Below are 14,066 nucleotides of genomic sequence, written 5' to 3'. Positions count from 1 at the left end.
CCCCACAGCTTCTCACGTTCCCTGCTCTCTCCACACCTCTCCCGGGTCCCTTCTTGCCCCTGGATGCCCTCTCCGGGCTCTCTGCACCTCCTGTCTGACACTGCTGGGGGCTGATTCAACTCGCTCACTCAACAGAAAAGCCTCCAAGAAACAGAAGACAAAAACAAACCAACCAACAAAAACAACAACAAAAAGAAAAAAATAAAGAAGAAGAATGTAGATACAGTCCGCCTCATGGGTGAGGAGCTCATATTGGACAAATGATGGCAGAGTTGGGGTGCTCAGAAACTACACTCCCTGCTCCCCCACCTCTCCTTCCGTCGCAAGCCCAGCATGATGCCCAAGCTTGCCCTGCGCAGCTGTGCCCCGCGCAGCTCTGGGGCTCTCACTCCACGGGTGACAGCCCTTGAGCCCACATGTGGAAGCTGATGATTTCAGTCGTTTCTGGTGGATATAGATTCCACTGTAGTTTCCTGCTTGTGCTTTTATTTCTGCTGTCACAGAGCGCCGCTGCTTTCCCTCATCCTACAGATCCTTACTCTTGACAACATCATCATCTTAACCCAGTGCTTTCTTTGAATTTTTGCAATATTAAAGAAAAAAAAAAATGCTCTTGCAGAGAACACAAAAATATAAAGCAATTTAGTTATAAAAATGTATGTATAAATATGTAATAAAGAAGTTACAACAGAAGGCTTGTAGCAATGTTTATAGATCTATAGAATGAAATGGCTGTCATGCCTCTAGGTTAAAATCCAGGAGAGCACTCAGAATTTGAATTTTCGTGCGTTCCCACTGACCCATCCAAATTCTTGCTAGTAGGGATGGAAAGCAACAGTTAAAGGCACTTTTAAATGGTGCAATTAAAAGTGTATTGGAGTTGGTAAGCTGGGCAGCTGCTGAACGTCTGCTGGGCACTGAAGAGCAGCAAGCAACCTCCTCCTGCACCTCGGCAATGGTCTGTCCCTCCCCACATGGGAGAGGTCCCGCTGCCTTCCACCACCAACCTGCCAGCCGGCAGCACACCCCTGTCCACAGTAGGAGTGCTCACTTTTTTTATTTTAAATTTATTTTATTATAAAATTTATTTTATTTCCAGGCATCAGGCTTGTCATTGTTAACTACTATCGCTAACTGATAAGCGACTAAGCAGTTCCAAAAGTAATAGTCTGGGGGTGATAACTTTCTGTCATGTGAAACCTGGTATCTTGAAAAAAAAAAAAAAAAGCATGAACACATGCAGGCATTTCATAGCTTTTAAATATTAGCACCAACAATTATTTCTGCTTCACTTATACTTTTTGAGAGTTTTAATTATTTAGAGTTCAGCCTGTTCAAAGATTTATTTTATTTTTGGTATTTACTTTTTAACTGTCACGCCTTCTTTGTCACAGCTTCAAACATGCTGCAACTTCTAACTTACTGATAATGTACAAGGGAATTAATGTTCGTGCTAATTCACAGATTCACTCATACCGTAGTAATTTTGTTACCTTCAAATGCTATTGAGATGCCCTGATTAGTCCTTTCTTCAACCATTGCTCAGGTAACCTACCTCCATTTTTCCAGAAAAAAAACACAACAAACCCAAACCTAAATTATTTTTGCACATTTTTCAGAACAAAGGGACATTAAGCATACAGAATAATAGGAGGTGATGCCCTCACAGGATTACAGGCAGTCCTGGCATCTTGGATGTTCAGTTCAGGATCAGAGTAACTTGCTCTTTGGTCATATAGGGGCGAGCTACTCACCAGCAAAAAAAAATGTCTTCATGGGATGCCTGTTCTAAATCCTCACACCGATGCCTGTACTAAATCCTAAACTGTTTGTTGATATAAAGGAAAGTCAGAATTTGTGTTTAAACCTAACCATAGAGCCCCAACTAGAATCTACAGTTTTCAAGATATTTGCGATCATGAAATAAACAATCAAAATCCCAGGCTCCAAACACACCATCTTACCATTATGAAAACATGACTTTTGATGATCAGTCTTCTATACCAAGCTAATGGACATTTTTTTCCTTAATTAATAAGAAACCCCTATGACCTCTCCTACATATATGTGGACTACATGCCTATGTCTAGGTGGCCATGACACACAGTTCTTGAGCTCCCTTTCCATTTTCAGGCACGCTCAATTTACATCCGCCACTTATTTCACAGAAAACATTCTACTAGTGGCTGATTTTCTAGTATTAACCCAACAGTTACACTAACTGATATATAGTACATTACAGTACACTTATTAACATAAGCCAATCAGCTTTGTCTCTGCTGAGAAGACAGAGGAGAACAGATGCATGTTGCATGGAGAACACATTTTGGAAGCAAATAATTTTTACATTTTTAAGCTTCGTTCTGAATAGGTAGGTGCTGAGAATACAGTTGTTGGGAGTGCCAAATCAAAATGTAGAAAGACTGAAAAGCACTGCCAGCACTCTGAAAAAGCTTTGGAGGTGAAATTGGGAATTAGGGTGGTTTTCAGGATAAGCAGTTGGGAGCTGGTGGGAGAGGTCCTCCTCCCCCCCTGACCAAGAGTCCCCCGAACACAAGAAGGTCAGGGTTTCAGCTTTGCCACTCCTACGTCCTCCTGGATATTAAAATATGGAGGGTTGGATCTCCAGCCTTGAGGGCTGCTCTGCTCTTCCTGAAGGTCCATAAATCATCCTCCAGGACTGAGGCTCTGTACCAGTAGAGAAACTATTATTTATGGGCTGGAGACATGTTTCAGGTGCACGGGGAGTCTGAGAGGGGATTAAGTTGTCCACGTAGACAGAGCAATTCTGCAGAATGAAGCTGCTTGTACAAGCGGTTTTTGGGTACTCAAGGACTGCGCAGTCCAGCTTTTAGTTAGGTGCTTGAATAAAGAGTAAAACGTGCTCATTTTTGCAAATATTGTCTTTGCCGTAGCCTTCTTTACCACCACCGTCATCAAGATAATGCCATGCCTCTAACATATTTAACAAAACTGCTGTTGGGGTTTGAAGCAATAAAGGTGAGGTACTCACAGTTTTTGATTAAACTAGAAAATAACATCAACTTACATGAAAATATAATTCAGTACTTGTTTGATATTTTGTTTTCACTCTAACGAAAAGGCAAACGTAATCTTTCACAAGTTGTTTTTCACCAGAAAAATGTGCATAACAATATGCAGTGACTGCAAATGTTGTATTTAAATATTTAATACAGCCATACTTGTGGAGAACTGACATAGAAAAATCTCCTGCTCTATCTTCCTCCTCATTCAGCAAATCAGGTGGAGGATTTTGAACATAAATTCAGAAAGTATTTTCATAAATAGAATATTTCAGCAGTTAAGACTGTGCTCTTAAACAGTTCTGACTCTTCTCACATTCTCTTCCTATGCCTTGGTAGAAATACATCAAACTCTTAAGCTGCTGCAATAATCTCTAAGAGACAAAACAGATGGAAAAAATAATGGGATAAGCTACCTTATGAGTAAGATTTTGGCAACACAAACCTAATGTCTCTGTTCTTTACCTAAATGTTTAGACTTGCAGCTGCCAAAACTGAAATAAAATTGTGTTTTTTTTTTTTTAAATACGTGGCACATTTTATATATAGCACACTTCATATACTATAAAAAAAAAAGTAATGTAAATCTGCACAGAGAAAAATATACTCCGAGCAGAAAAATACTCCAATAATATTCAAAAGTTTTTGTAAAGGACCCCCAGAAACAAAGAAGGCATTACATACGCACACAGACACTGCAGTCCTTTACATCTGCAGCCACAGATCCCCCAGCCTCATGCAGAGGGTTGCGAAGGGCAGAGGATGCTAAGCAGTCCCCAGGGTGCTCCCATCGGTGGTCGGTGCTGGGATGAGAGCTCAGGGGGAGTTCCCTGAGGCCAGGGAAGACACGCTGTCTAGCATCCTGGATGGAAAAGCAAGGCAGACAGGATTATGGTGGGAACAACTGCACTGACGAGGAATGGATCTGCTTGAAAGGAGCCGCGGAGCAGCACCATTTTTGACTTCTTTTATTACCTTCTCCCCCTTCCCGTGTTCATCCCTTTCAAACCCCTTGTATCTCCCAGTTACACAGCTTGCCCTGTGCGCTCTTACTCCAGTGGCCCTGGGTTTGTTGTCCTAATACTCTTTTTTTGGTATTCACTGTACAGTTTTCTTGATAATCTACCATAGCAACCTGTTAACTCTCCATTTTATTGTTACAAGATTTGGTCAGTTCTCACACTGTTATCTTGGTTTTGCAGCCATAAACCAGGGTTAACCTGGACAGCAGGGACATGAGTTTCTCTGATTTCTGGAAGGTTCAACAGTTTCTTTTCCTTCTATTTTGTTTGTGCAACTATATGGCCAGGGTAGACCACTCATCTGGGCATTACTTGCTTTTGATATCGGCAGTTTCTTATGCTGCTGCCTCAAAGTACACTTTCAGGACAGGGTTGTTTGTCTGTGTATCTCAACAGGGCCATAGCTCATCCTTTGCTACTTATGGGCCTTTCTGATTTTTCAGAAACAGCCAAGCAATTTTGCCAAGGAAAAGTTATTTTCTTGACATTCACTCTGTTGCAGCATGGGCACAAGCTGCCCCCAGCAGAACTTTGCTAATTGAAACCAATTCTAGTTTTATGGGAGGCCCAATAATGTGTCTGCAAGGATTTTTCCAGTAAAGAACCTGAGGTTCAATAGGTACAACTACCAGATTTCAAATTTAAGTACAGTAAAATTAACCAGCACCCTGCTGAGTTTTCTTGACTGATACAGAATTATCCTCCTTTAATGGAAAACCACATCATTTTTTGGAAGTTTTTTTTTTTAAACCAGTTGATGAAAAACAACTGACACAAAATTTTAAAAATTGTCCAGAACAGAGTTTTCATGCATTTGTATAAGTCTAATATGTACTATGAACTTGCAGTGAGATATATTAACTTTGATCACCAAACATTCTGTGAACGAAATAAGACTAAAAGATGGCAAAGTACATACCAAATGATCCCTGTGCAACCTCAGACCTATAGACTTAAATTCTTGCAGAAAGTTTAAAGATATGCAGCTAATACCTTGAAAGAAATACATTTTAGGGAACCTATTTTGACTAAGAAGGTGAGAGAAAGAAATCAGAATTAGAGATTAGGGAAATAGAAGCCCACATTTATATATAAGTAAGAATGCGTGCATATGTTTGCATGTAAAGTCATGCATCTTAAAAGCACACACAGCTTTGCAGTTTTTTGGTTACTTGTTTTTAATCCATTCCTAGTCATGATCCTCAAATTGTGTTTTCCATAATTGGTTTTAGCTGAGCTATAATGCACTGAATGTAGAAACCCTAAATCTTCATCTTATATTGGTTTTTGGAGATGAATATTATAATAAACTTCATATCATACTAGTAACAACCACAAGAATCAAGCTAAATATTTACTGTTAGGAAAACTGTAATGCTTTTATTTTTGAAGTGAACCAGCTACAAAAATGCCTGTAAATGTTTGTCATTTTTATTTTGGTATTAATAACCAAGTTTTTATGACCTCATTCAAGAAACCTACAAGAATCTGGCTGTTCTTTTTATATTATGTTTGTGCTCTTTACATCATTTCCTACTTCTAATAACTAATGATGATAGGTAATTACTTAACAGATGGTAAAAGCTCTTTAATTGCTTTTAAAGACTACTGAGCTTTGCTGTATTTTGGGAGCATTAACTTCTGTGACTTTTCTTCTTCCTCAGCTCATTCCAAGGTTGTTCAGCCATCATTAAATATTCAAGGGCCTGGGATTTTCCTATTCTCCAGCACCACTGAATGGGAGGATAGTAAGATGCTGCTTCAGACCACTGTCATTTCAAATGCATTTCTTCTGCGAGGCCACTCTTAACTCTGAGAAAGAGCCTCACCCTTCTCTCTTCTCCCTCGGACTATTCAGCACATCAGCCCATGCAGCCCAGGGCATCTAACCTTTAGTTACCAGAGATGCATCTCGCTCTTCCCTGTAGCAACATGCTATCAGATCATTAAGAGGAGCCTAGGGGGGAAAAAAAAAGGTCAAACCTCAAAGCTAAGTGGGCTGGACTTATTAATGTCCTGCATTGCATTTACATTATCTCCTCAGTAACACCCACAGGAGAAATTTCCAAATAAGAGGGGGCAAAAATGAGGAAGGAAATTCAGAGTTTAACACAAACACAGTTAGTCACCCTCTTTATACTATCCTTGCACTTTGAATAAATGACATATTAACCACAGTAAAGGCAGGCCTAATTGGTCAATGTACACTATATGCCACCAACAACTCTGCTGAATGCTTTTTTAGTTGTAATAGTTGTTTTGTCTGGGTTTGTATGTACATGTGCACAAGGAGCGGTGGTAAAAGATACAAAATTGACTGAAATAAATTTACTGCATCACAAATTAGCAAAGAGTATGTCTAGAAACAAATAATTCAATTTTATGATTGCTGCTGAAGTAAACTATATGGCTCTTGCATTTTGCATGAGACTGCGAAATCTAAAATAAAGTCAGAATTCTTTTTTCATACTTAGAATCAACAGCCCTCCTGGTATATAGCTAAGGTTACAACTGAGTAAGTTGTACGTTTTTCATTTGATGCAAAGAGCTGAACACAGAGTACCAGACAGACCAATACATGAGTTCTGGTTACGTGTGCCCAGAAGTGTGATTCATTATTAAAAGTAAATGTTTATAACCTATTTGCTACTTGAAATAAAACAGGTACATAAGACGAATATAACAAATAGATTACCATGGAGAGGTTGTGAAACTTTTATTTGGCACATACACTGGAAAGGTTTGGTTATTGTTTGGGAGGAACTTTAAGTCAGTCCTGCATAGAGAGAGGCTGAATACCTCCCTCCCTCCCTTCTTCTGCTGAGGGATAGCCACTGATCGCCTTCGTGCATTAGTGTGTATTTATACTAAGGTAGTAGTTGCCCATGACTACCTGGGACTCAGTAGCATTGCCACCTCTTACAATGTTTGGTCAGTGTTTTAATATTCAAGCAACAGCTCCTGGAGTCATATAATACATTTATTCTCATAACTTAAGAAAAGCACAGGGTGACGTGCTTATTTCCCTTAGTATACCTCTGAACTGCTCAGAGAACAGGTATCAACTTCCCATTTGTATGCGCTGAATCTGAGTACCTCCTGTAACATTGCAATTTTATTTTTGATTGAGAAGAAAATGATAGTTATTTGCCCAATGAAAACCCAAACACGACCTCAGCTTGCATTTTGTTCAATAATCTCTAGTATATTTAGTAAACTGCTCTTCTGAGTAGATTATGTTCAAATATAGAGTGAATGTTTGTAATCACCACTATAAAAAAAAATGGACTCGCTAGGTATTAATTTTTGATGTACTAAGCACTTCCTTTGCAATTCCATTGTCATCTAGCATCACTGTACCATAAATTTAGCATTGCCTGGAACAGCTCTGTGTGTTTTTTTAACATGACTCCTTATCACTTAGCAAGTTTAAGCAGATACAGCTGATTGTGTAAGCCATCTGCATTTACTACTTCTTAGGAAGGTAAGTGGGACAATCTAAAAACTTTTAACATAGAACTATATTTGCATGATTTAGTAAATTGTTATAAATAAGCAAAACCCCTATGTTGCACTCTAAATTAGCCTGGGCTTTACATGAGTTTGTAACAGAGAGGGGAAAAAATGAACAAAACAGAGAACAAACCAACTGTAAATCTTGGAAGGTGCCACATAAATAAAGCCAGAGAGATGATGGAACAAAGAATAATCACACTTTTGAGGAGACACTAGGAGGTAATTATTATGCCCCACTTCTGCACAGTTTTTCTTACCTGCTACCTGAATTATGGAGCCTCAGATGTCACAAAGAATCCCCTCCTGAAAAGGACTATGGGATTTGGCTCCTGTTTTCCTGAGGATGGATAAAACACTACAAAGGACTGGTGTGCATGCTTACTGCAAGCCTTCTGAAAACAGTGTGTGCCACACGTTAGAAACAGAGATAAAAATAAAAGCTGAGGAATCAGCTATTTCTGCAGATAGACGAAAGCTTGTGCTTACAGACTCCCAGCTGGTTGCAGTTGGGGTGTGTGTTTCTCCCTGGCCTGCCAAACTCTTTGGCTGCTGTTGCCCATTTCACTGTCTTCTTCACTACCCTCTCAAATCACTCCGAAAAGCCTCTTCACATGAAGGATTGTGTGGCAGAGATAGCTAAATGCTCCTCCACATAGGCTAGCATCCAAGCATGGCTTTGGAAGGATGAGCCAAACCCGTATTCACAGCTCCAGGAAGTGCCACTGCCTGAAATACAAGGGAGAAAAACACAGAGCAAGTGCCTCAAAAACTCTTCCAGAATGCTTTATTTTCTTTTTTCTTCTTCTTTTTCTTTTCTTTATTTGAACTTAATCTCAGAAATATTTTTACATTTTAATATACTGGTCAATCCAGCAAAATCGTATCATGAGACCTTGCATAAATAGTTGGTGTATGTAATATATAGCATTTACTCTTGCAGCCTGGCAAAAAAACAAAAAAACAAAAAAAAAAACAACCAAAAAAAAAAGGGGGTTCCCCTTACATACCAGATTTTAAAAGCTGAAACAGAAAACATATCCTTTCCCTGTCTGAAAAAATGTAAAAGGGGTATTGCTGGAAAACAGAACTCTCTTCCTCAACAATGACCTGTAACGTGCTGTCCATACTTAGAAAAGCTGACAGGAAACAACGTCCTTGCGTTAGGATTTGCATATTTTTTTTCTGCAAACCTCATGTTCTCTGAAGCCCTCCAAGATCCACAAAAACCCAACACTTTTCAGGACACTCCCTGAACCTAAGAGAATTAAACCTGTGAATGGTCTATCACCTTAGTTACAGTACATGATTTTCAGTCCCAGCAAGTGCACTAAGCTAATTTGCAGCAAACCACAGACTTGCCATCATTCTGAGAATGCCAGGTCATAGCCATTTCTGAGACAAAGCACAATCCTGAAGCATCTTAGGCTTTCCATCCTTGATAAAAGCAAAACATACATAGAAAGGGGAAACAAAGAACTACCTATGGTTTTGTGAAGGGCTGAAAAGCCACAGTTATATTCTGATATTTCAACTAATCACAATACAAAACTTTAATTTGCTATATTTTTTAAGATTCGCTGCAATTTCATGCTCTAGCAGAAGGCATGTGCGTGAATGTGTTTTCAAGGTTCTTAGCTAACGGGTTTTTTTCTGTCTTTATTGCATTTACTTTGACTGAAACAATAATATTAGAACTGCTTCTACAGCCTCCGGGTACCCCAGCACATAACTAGCACTATAGCAAAGCTTCCTCAGTGCTAAAACAATCAAATTAGAAGGATCTCTGTGAATTTGTAAGTACAAAGAAAATGAATTTTCAGAAAGCAAAATAAGCATATTGACATTATTAAGCATGACAGCAGGTCAGTCTGGGGAATGGACAAAAAAATAAATTGAAGAAAACATTAGTAAATAATACGTAGCCACATCACCTGTCCTGCTAAAACTGTTTAAAGCACTGCTAGAATTCATCTCTGAGCCAAAAGTCCTTATTTCAGAGAAGAGTGACATCAGCACTTGACTGGTAGAGCCCCCACAGCATGTACGAATATCCTCTCCCCACATCAGGCGTCTGCTTGAAGCACACTTTGATTTGCTGTCTTCCTTCCAAGGACGTCTGGGAAGGGAGAGGAAAGGAGATCTCACCTTAGCAAAGACCTGACTCGTGCCTGGGGACTCTAGATTCAGGGGCCCTCCGGGGTTTGCTGGTGCAGAAGAACCTATGCAGAGCAGGGACAGTCCCTGGGGACCATCTGTATCTTCAGATAGACAGACAGAGATAAAATTCAGTACTCTCACAGATCCTGGAGTATTTATTCTGAGATTTCTAGTTCAGATTTCATTTGTTCTGTGGAGATTTCTACTTGGAGCAGGTATGTGCAGACCTGGTTCATCACTTCAAAAATTTAGTAGAGTCATCAGAAACTAGCTCAAGTGGTTTAACAGAGATTTAGAGTACAAGAATGGCTGGTTTTCATCCTTTGGTTGGAACCTAGCAACTTCCTATGGGTAGTATAATGCACCAAGGGGATTGGGACTAACTCAATAGATCTTATCAACATCTTTGCCCTATTGACTGCCCATGAGTGAGTGTAAGGAAATACAGTCCACATCAAGCTACCATAAACAGATGCTTGCAAACCCCATCCCATATTTTGCTCATGTGGCGTGAGGTGATTGCACGTTGAGTGTCCTGTCTCAGCTCAGCCTGGCGGCCAGCTGCGAGGGGGATGGGGCAGGGTACCTATTTGTGCTGGGGAAATAAAAAGAGGAGGGGAAAGGAGTATTCGGCGACCTGCTGTCTGTCAGGGCCGTGGTGTCTGGCAGCAGAAAGGGGCAAAAGCGTGGTCTTCTGTTCTACCGACCAGTTGGTCCGTAAGAAACTCTACAGGCATTTTTCATAACGTAATAGGTTCGCTTGCATAATGCTTCTGGGGAAAAGGTATCTGCTTTGTAGAAAAGTACCAAGCAGTGCTGCCAAAGCAGCATGGAAGTTTGCAAATCCAAATGACTATTTTGAAAGCTACGACAGAAGACTTGAAGGTTGTGAAATAAACTTCACAGCATTTATTCATCATCCCAATAATCCTCACAAAACAGAAACTGTGAATCCTCTGCAGTCTGAGAGGCTAGGGAGAAGAAAAAAATGTTGGTAGTAGTGTCTGTGTTTCTTCTATATTGTTATACTACTTTTTAAAAAAAACAAAACAAAACAAAACAAAACAACTTGTCTCTAGTGGAAAGAAAAATAATTAGAAAGAGGAAAAAATTAGATCAAATTAAATCAAAACTTGATTGTTAGCTAGCAGCTGGGATTCTGATGGTCTGGTGCTTAAGCCTTCATGATGCTTTCAGCAGCTCTATAGTGCAACCACCATCTGTAATTCCAAAGCTCAAAGAACAGCATGATTTGAAATAGATTATATGAAATAAAGATAACTCACGGTATTATGAGTTTACCCCCTTTTTCTTTCTCTATTTAATTTATTGTGGGTGAAGTAACCAAAGAAAAAAATAGAAACAGGTGGATATTTCTTCTGTTTCTTTACAGCTAAAACTTTAAAAAAATGTTTAAAAAGTACAAAATTATTGTGGTTGTGTGTTTATGACAATACCACCTTGATCCTTGAACCATATACACCTGCTTTTACATTTAAGGAAGCAATCTTGTTAAATCTTAACGTGAAATAAGAAGCTTTTTGGAATTAAATATAATAGTCTTTGTTTTTAAAATCAGGACTGCATGTAATACTACACCCCATAGTCTCAGCATATACAATTAATATTATCCATCTGAAGAAAAGGGAATCCTTTTTTCACTGGCAATAGCAAATACTTTTATACCAGAATATCCTGGTTTGGGATGGAATGGAGTTAATGTTTCTTTTTGGTAACTAGAATAGTGCTGTGTTTTGGATTCAGCATTGGGTTTGGTGTGAGAAGAATGCTGAGAGCACACTGATGTTTTCAGCTGCTGCTGAGATTTCAAGGACTCTCCGACTCTCCATGTCCTGCCCGTGCGCAAGGGCACAGGGAGCAGGGAGGGAGCATGGCCACAGCACCTGACCCAAACTGGCCAGTGAAATATTCCATAGCATGGAACGTCGTGCTCACTGTAGAGAAGAGGGGTGGTCGGGAAGGGGCTCTCTCGCTCTCTCTTTCCCTCTCTCTCTCTCTCACCTCCAGGATTGCGATTGCAGGATCTTGGTATTTGGGGATCGCTGGCCGGGAACGGGCTGGGTATTGGTCAGTGGGTGGTCAGCAATGGCATTGTGCATTGCCCGTTTATATTTTCTATTGCTGTCATTGTTTTTATTTTATTACCATTATTAAACTGTTTCTCTCTCACCCTGCGAGTCTCCCTTTACCCCTCCAATTCCCTCCCCCATTCCCAGGTTGGGGGGGAGGGTGGGTGAGTGGCTGCGGGGTGGTTGGCTGCCGACCAGGCTCAAACCACGACACAGAATAATGCAGTACATGTTTTGGAGAAACGGCTCAACTATGGATCAGAATTTCTTACTAGGGGAAAAGGTTTCTATAAACCCCATGGCTGAAAAAATAGTTATTGTGGAAAAAAAGGATCAGAAAATTTTCTTGAAAGCTCAGCCATTATGAAGTGTGTTTGTTTTTTGTTTTTTTTTTAATCCTTGGAAACCCACCCTCTCCTCTAGGAGCTTGGGGATTCTTTATATTAAGTAAGGATATACTTTCTTACTTATATCAAATAGCCATGGAAATAAAAATTCTGCTTAATTCTTCACAGCAGATCCCTGAGAACAAAATTCCATAGAGAGACTCCACATAGCTCTGAAAAATGGGAACAAAGCTCTGGTTACAGTTTACAGACTCGGGCTCTAATCCAGACAGATATGATAAGCAGATAAATGTGAATCTTAATAAGCTAAATCTCTTAATTTCCACCCTTGCATTTCAGTAGACGTTAAATAAGATTCCAGGAAAGACCATATTGGAGCTTTGGACTTTCAAAGAACTGAGAAACCTTTTTTTTTTTTTTTTTTGAACTAGGAATACAAACTGTTGGCTGTGCCACAGTGTGAGCAAAGGAAGGGGCACCAGGACACACCTCTGGAAACAACTGAAGAAATTTAGACTTCCACACTGCTGACAAGAGTAATACTATTTGCCCCATTTAACAGCAGGTACTCAATTTTCTTTGAGCAACATTACTGTTACTCAGCTGTCTCTAATGTTCAGTTTAGGAAAATGAACTACTGTGTGGCTGACAGATGTTTGAATAAAATAATGTATTATGATTTGGGGAAAATGATGGATAACATTCTTCACCCATTTACTTAAGGTTCTTTTTCATCGTTAAAAATGTATCTCACGTAAAATGAATGCACCATATCATCCTGTTGATATGCAAGTAAAATTCACTTTTGGATTAAAATTACATTCATTCAGATTGCATGCAGAAGCATGTAGCCATCTATTTTAGTAGTTTTATCTTGTAAAAGGAAGAGGAACCAGAATAAGAAGTGCAAAAATTGTAATATAAAAAGATATGTATGCAATACAGGTGCACTCTAGCTTAACTGAAGACTGGGGTGGACAAGACCGCATGCTCTTTAACTTCCCACTGGTGCCCCAGAGAAATGCTATCTGTGCTGCTTCTGAAAGATCTTACCAGCAAACCTAGACAAAATATCTTGCATTTCAGTAGTATTTCAAAGTCATTGCTTTGTTGGGGTAACCACTACTCATACCAGTCAACAGTTTATTTCTTTACCTTCTTGTCTCTGTCCATTGGTGGGACCTTTCCACGTACTTGTATTAAACTGTGACTTTGAGGATCTGGGGTTGTATTTCAGTTCTAGGTGTGGCCAGGCTGTAACCCAATGGAGTCTGGCAGTGCTTCATACTTTTCAAAGCCTGAAATAGTGACACCAATACATTATTAAAATGGTGCTTTTAAAATTATAGTGACAAGGATGTAATTTCATAATAGCACACAGAAATAATTGCCCTAATACATTTCTATCCAGAGGAAGTATACCTATAATACCATGGAAAAATTGGTTCTTCTGGAGAGTGCAACGCTTGCTAATGCAAGGCTCACAGAACTTAGATAATACTGAGTGTAAACTTCCAGCATTTTATAATCCTCTGAACTGAACTAGAAATCTGAAAACATTGGTTTGCCGATTACCAAGAAGTGCATTTCCCCTAACTGCTAACAGAAATGTGTGTCACAAAAATGTATCTGTTCAGAATGTTTCTTACCAGAGCATCACTTAAACACTTGCAGAAAGGGAGAAGAAATAAAACTTTGAATCATAAACAAAAGAATTTAAATAATCATGATCAAGATTAAAAACTGTGCTTGAAAAAAAGCATAGAATATTTCCTTAGACCCGGGAATTTAGATGATACAGTGTTCAGAAATTTTCTGCCAGAGGGCTATTTTTTCCCCTTCAAGAAGTTTTGATACATCAGCAGCCGTACGTTTTAGTTTACTGGTTTA

Source organism: Tyto alba, unplaced genomic scaffold (genome assembly GCF_018691265.1).
Source record: "Tyto alba isolate M040663 unplaced genomic scaffold, T.alba_DEE_v4.0 Super-Scaffold_23, whole genome shotgun sequence".
Taxonomy (NCBI): domain Eukaryota; kingdom Metazoa; phylum Chordata; class Aves; order Strigiformes; family Tytonidae; genus Tyto; species Tyto alba.
The sequence above is the reverse complement of the archived record's forward strand: the minus strand, read 5'-3'. Positions refer to the sequence as shown.